Below are 6,988 nucleotides of genomic sequence, written 5' to 3'. Positions count from 1 at the left end.
AAAAGACTCAAGACTTGTTTTATTTATTTCAAATTTACTTCATTTTCTTGCAATCAAACAAATAGGCGCATAGGCTTCTCGATTTTATTTTATTTTTTTAATTTTTAAAGAAAGGTGTATAGGCATGTGAAGTGAAAGAAACCCACCATGCAAGCCTAAAGTGGTTCAGAACTTCTCTTGCAAAGTGGCATTATGGGCAACAATTTGCCACTTTTGAATTCAAAGAAAGAGTAGGCTTTTTGGTGGAGTAGTCAAGACGAAAGAATAGATTGTTAAAATCATTAAGACCTAGTTCTAAAATCTAATTGAAATGATGGGTGATTATGAAGTGATTATTTGGTAGGTTTTAGTTTGCATGGTCTAAATGGTTGCCAGTTGAGGTTCTGTTATTGATACAGCAGTTTGGAATCAAAAGTGTTTTAATTATAATTAAGTTATATCAATCTAATGTTATCTAGTTAGATAGCATTTAGCCAAGAGTATTGCAACTCAAATGGTTGGCATCTCTTGGTGTGTCTATTACATCCAAGATTCAAATCATCCCTTCCCGTTATAACTATTGAAAAAAAAAATTAGATAGCATTTATATTTTCAATCTGCTTTGTATAGAGTTGGATTGTTTGAATCGATAAAGTGATGATTGCTATTTGCCATAATTTGGGAATAGCATCTCAGGTTGTAACATTTGTTTTGTGATAATTCTAAATTATAAAAGAAGAATAAGTGTGAATCAAATATTTGAATCACTTGTACATTAACCAATATTAAAATAATGATGGTGAACTCAATTTGTTTGTCTTATTGTTTCAAAAACCACAAACAATAATGTATTGGACTCATTTGCTAGGTTTTGCATTGCTCTAGCTAAGGATTTTAGTCTCTTTTAGCCTTTGTTCCATTTATTGAAGGTATGCACTTGTAGTTTATTACTGCTCTCTGAGCTTTCCTAACCTATGTCTTAGAAATGTCTCTGGCCACTTAAGAAACCTTCATTGTCAAACTCTCATGTATTTGGATCAATGTTCCCAAACCCTACTAGAACCAAATTCCACATTTAGCATTACCAAAATCGGATAAAAATTAAACCCCCAATCATTCTTGGAGATTTCATATTTCCTTGTGACACACAAACCCATCAAACTTTTGAGGCAAATCTATTGTTGTTTTTTGGATTGCAAGATCAAATTATTATGTGCTACGCATAATAAGAAACAGTGTGCTAAACATGATATTTATGATTGTCGAAACCAAACAAAAATTGAGAAAGTTCACACATCAAAAAAGAACCATTGAGTTAAAAAATATGAAAATAGTAGTTGGAGTATACTCTATTATTGTTTCAAAACTATCAAAGATAAATACATCAAACTTTGGTTTTCTTTTCTTCTTTTGATTACATAGAGTTAAACAAATGCTAGATGTAAGAAAACTAAAATGTCAAAGATAAACAAAGTGAACAGGTAAAATATAAATATAAAATAAAAATTTTACAACATGAATATGAAGTAAGAAGTTCTTGTAGAGATTTCTAATCTTTAAAAACCCTTCTAAACCAAATCCTAGCCACCCATAGTCGTAAAGTGATCACATTGTCGGCAACCCACAAAAAATCATATCAGCCACAAACTTTAGAAATCCAATGGGATATTTGAAGTTGGGGAAAAAGAAAAAATAAGAAGGGAAAGAACACACCTCAGAGGGACTTTCCAAGTCTGATGCCACTTTGGCAACTTTTGTGGAGGTAGAGAGAGAGCAATTGGAAATTTATAATGTTAAAAATAACTTAGTTAATTGCAGGAGATGCAATTGAAGGGTTTGAACTTCAAAAGAGCCAATCGGTTTTGAAGGGAAAAATGAAAAGTTGAGAATTGAAAGATGGTTGAATTAATGGTGAGTTGGATTTAATGAGTTAAAGAATGTGTAAGGTTGTTAATAATGAGTTTGATTTATTAAGTTAGCGAATGTGTAAGGTTGTTAATAATGAGTTGGATAAATGCTACGTTTTAGCTTTTAGATATATATAGATATAGATTCCAAACAACCAAGAGAGGAATTTAAGAATTCTATGAAATCATTTCCATTCCCTCTTTATTTTAACTTTCCATTCTTTTACGAACTCCCACACATGCAAACAACACACTGTAAGATGGACATTTGAGTTAACACTACCCCTAATGGTCTAAATATGCAGATCAGGACACTTGAGTTATGGTCTGTCGTATCAAAACCTTAATGTTGTGATGGACAATTCCACACCTTTAAGGGAAGAGGGGGGAGTGTGTGTGTGTGGTGGGGGGGAATAAATATTGCACCTGTATTCAAAGATTTCTAAGTTGGCAATTAACTCTGAAACATCTCTAATCTTGGCACGGACTAGAGGGCAACAGTTAAAGCAAAAGCTTGAATATAATACATAATAAATAGTATCCCATTAATCATCAAAAGACAATCTGCCCCGATTTATCTAGCAGATTTTAGTAAACTAAGCATATTTACTTCACCTGCAGAAGGTATCACAGATTCTGGCCTGACGAAGGATAACAAGTCCAAAAAAGTCAGGCTACAGTATTTCTGCCAATTGAAAAACAGATGCAGTTTCTTACTACATCTTCCTACAATCCTCTTCAACCTGTCCATCTGCACAACCAAAAGATTCACTAACTTCTGCCAAAACAAAGATATGAAAAAGCACAAAATAGTAAAGCAATAGAAAATGAATAGAGCTCAAAATGCACTCACCCTTGAGATTTACAGCTAGGTTTGCTTGAGCATCAGCTTCAGAGTTAAATTCCTTGAAAATGATAATAATGTGTTATTTTGCATTCAGAGAACGTGTGGCAGAAAACAAGAATAATGTTTACAAAAAAAGTAGAAAAATAATAAGCATAGCACTACTACCTAAATACTAGCATAACCATTGATCACATTTTATTAAGAAGGTTAATACTGGCATAATATAGCTTGCCATCTTTTGTTACATAGCATTAGTATCAGGAATAACAACAAACTAATGGTCCACCAACTAGAATCTGATATGTCCTCAGGTACCGAACAAACGCATAATGCAAATGGCAAAAGTCATGAAAATAAAGCATTATACCTCAAAGTTTGGGATGCATTATAAATGTTGAGACAACATTTGGAGTGATACATTACATTCTTTTTTCTTTTGGTAAAATAGAGAATTCAATTAAAACTAAAGATTAACAATGGTCTCAAGGCAACGCCTATTAGAATACAATCCTGACAAATCAAAATCAATAAAAGACTGGATTTCCACAAATGGACAGTCATAAACTATAAGATCAGAATCTTGTTGTCCTCCCATTCTGGCCAGACCATCAGCACACCTATTTGCTTCTCTATAACAGTGCTAAAACCGGACTTGAGGGATCTGAGTAATCAGCAGCCTGCAATCATCAACAATGGAGGAAATGATAGTATTAGTTTGGTTGGGATTCGCAAGAACATCAAGGATGGCTTTAGCATCCATCTCTATTTCTACAGCTTGGCTATTCCTAAGAATACAAAGGGAGAGAGCATCTCGCACAGCCCATAATTCTGCCATGAAACTAGAAGTTATGCCAATGCATCTGGAAAATCCAAGTAACCAAGCTCCAGTTTCATCACGAAGAATTCCCCCACCTCCTGCTATTCCCAGGTTACCCAAGGATGACCCATCCATGTTGAGTTTGATCCACCCCCTAGGAGGTTTTTCCCATTTGATTGATTTGAGAATGTATCGAACAGAGGCTTTCCCATTAATAACACAGTGATTGAATTCCAGAGCTTTTTGGGTGACTTCAAGATGGATATTTTGAGGGAAAGGTTTGTTGTGAAACACAGTGGCATTCCTTTTAATCCATATGATCCAGATGGCAAAGAGAAAGGTGGTGCTCCAGGATGTTTGGTTCTGCCCCTTCCCAGCTTTTTCTGTAGCATTTCTGGCTAGCCAATTAGCAAAATCACCTGAGAACAACACATTATCATGAGTAGCAATGCCCAGATTTTGCCATACCGTTCTGACCACCCTACAATCACGAAGAATGTGAATGATTTTTTCTGCTTAATCGTTGCATAAGGGGCACAGAGGATCTAAGTTAACTCCCCTTGCAGTGAGACAGGATTTCACTCCAATGCTATTGTGAAGGCACTTCCAGAGAAAGAATTGGATTTTGGGCAGAGTTTGAATTTTCCAGAGCCATTCTCCCTCAAATGGAATGTGCTCGTTATCCGTAGCGAGGTCATAAGCACTCTTTAGATCAGATACTCCTCGCGAATTTTCAGCCCAGGCCAGTTTATCAATACTTGCAGCTGTAAAGGCATACGAAGTTGCTTGGATTTCCAGTTTCACATTGGGGGGGAGATCCATAGAAATTTAGACCAATTCCAACCCCTTTCAGAGACCACATCCTTCACTCTAAGGTTGTCCTCTCCCGCAGGAAGAGGGCTTGGATAGTGCTTCTCACTGGATATTTTTCACTTAACTGCATACCACACTTCCATCTTCAGCACACAGCACAGCTCCTGCACCAGCTTGTCCAGGATTTTCTTTCAAAGCACCATCAAACAGAAGAATACAGGAAGGCTGGGAAACTTGGATGACTTTCATATACTTCAACATCATGCAGAACACGAAGATCAGATCCTTTATTAACAGGCAAGGTCCAGAGGCTGGACCAGTGACATTGCAACTGCTTGGTTATGTTATAATTTGTTGATGCCAAATGCCACAAAAACTTTGCATATAACAGGACTCGCGATTTTCATTTGCAAATACAAGAGCATATTTCTTCCATAAAGCATATACATTATATACAAAACCATTATACAGCCACATCACATGTTTAAAATTTGGGGAGTTACATTCATAGATAAATGAATATCCAAAATAAGAATCCAGATTAAGATATAAAGAGCCCCAACACAAAAGACCAGACTTAGAAAAATCTGGCTTTCCAAGCATTCAGGCAAGTTCCACAGTTATAGATAACTAAACCTTTTACATCCATAGTTCCATTACATATTTGTAACCAGTGGAACAAGATGTATACAAAATTAAAATACCATATTATATGCATGCAAGTAGATCCATGGACATCAATAGTTTTAAAATTATATACATAATAATATATGCATGTATAGAAATACATATAGTTTTAGTTCTGGTGGTGGTACATGAATGGTAGATATCAGGTCAGCAGCTTACACTGAGAGAAGAAATTACTTCAGCTTGATTGCTATAGTCTGACTTGAACTGTTTCTTCTGAGGATTTGTTGAAAATGAAGTTGATCCAGACACCTCCTGCGGTACAAGAACCAGACAAAGTGATTACTCACCACTACATAATATCAATCCACCTTTTCTATTCTCAAGATGTTCACAAATAACAGCTTGGAAAAATGCTATTCATTCTGGGGAATTCTATAATGAACTCATCAAAACTTGTCTTTGACAAACTGTGGACTGGATTCTCAAATTAATGTCTGCATTGGAAACTGCCACAAATTTCTTTTTCAAAATCTATATCCTTCAATTGATTCCAACATTCTATGGACTATGTCTTCAGACACAAATTTCTAATGAAGCATATGTTATCCATTTTAACTTACAACACTGTCTGAATCAAGCACTCCTTGTAATCTCTTTGTGGGAAAATCCTTGTCAGCTGCTTTTACTCCGGAAGAAGCTGGTTGCTGAAAGAAAAATGATATACCCAATCATACAGTCAATAATTCAAGTAAAAATTTATCGTATCAAAACAATGTTGTTATCTAATATGTTCAACACCATGGAAGAAAGGTGCTATCAAAAGAGTCTTGATAACATGTAATATAGACACCACAGTGGATTCAATGTCTTTTTTACACCCGACAGGGGACTTTTTTTTTTTGTGGGGGTGGGGGGGGGGGGGGGTGTTCAGTGTTATGTCCACCAAAAAAAACAATAAAATGATCAACAGTAAAACTGAACTGAAAAGAAAAGCAAAGGAACAGCAATCAAGCTTCTTCTTTAGTCCAAAGACAGTATAAGGCTTGTAAATGGTTCAGAGATACCATACATCAAAATGTGGAAGAACGATTCAAAACTTTCATAATAATGATGTGCTTTCACAATATCATCTGTCACATCAGCAGCGCCAACAGAATAAGTAGCATTCTTAAGCCCATGCGAGGCAAGGTGCTCCTCAGCATCCTTAGACAAGCAATATCCTTTGTACACACTTATGGAAGGATTCCACACCGCACCTATAATGGAAAAGAAACCTTATTTCTGTCCGTTTTTAGTTTTTTATGAATGAATTCGTTAATAATTTAGCCCGTGACAAGATGGAAAGATCCTACTAGGTACCAACAAACTAGGTAAAACCATGATATTTAACACAGACTGAACTTAAATCATTCTTCAGACTATGGTTACAACTCAAAAGTCTCAAAGATCAGAAGTGAGAACCATCTTATACTAATACAACATAGCCAGGAGTTCAACTAAGTTTTATTGAAGACAGAAATTCAGAGCAATTACATTACTTTCTTACATAAACGCATGCTTGAACTTGAAAGCATAAAGAGCAACAGATGGACTTTAAAACCATCCAAATTCACCTTAATTTAACCCTTTTGGACAAGAAACCTAGGTTACAGACTGCCAATTGAACAATGTAACAAACACATGCAAGAAAACCTCAGTCTTAAACACAATGCAGACAAAATCAAAATAAAATAAGATTTAAAAAAAAAAAAAAAAACGATTCCTTTTCACTTCACTAATAAATTTTAGGGAATCCATAGAAACAAACACTAAATTTATCCAAATAAAGAAGACCCCGAAGAGAAAATCCAAATGGGTATGTAAAAACTTGACTAGAAGATTAGACAAACCCACAAAGGAATTAACTTTTTTACATATAAGTTTCAAACAAAGATAAAGTCAGAAACTTTAATTTTTAGGTTGAAAAAGATTACAGAAGACCCGGATTGAGCTTGG

The sequence above is a fragment of the Quercus lobata genome, chromosome 2 (genome assembly GCF_001633185.2).
Source record: "Quercus lobata isolate SW786 chromosome 2, ValleyOak3.0 Primary Assembly, whole genome shotgun sequence".
In the NCBI taxonomy this organism is placed as follows: Eukaryota; Viridiplantae; Streptophyta; class Magnoliopsida; order Fagales; family Fagaceae; genus Quercus; species Quercus lobata.
This window is presented reverse-complemented; position numbering follows the sequence as displayed.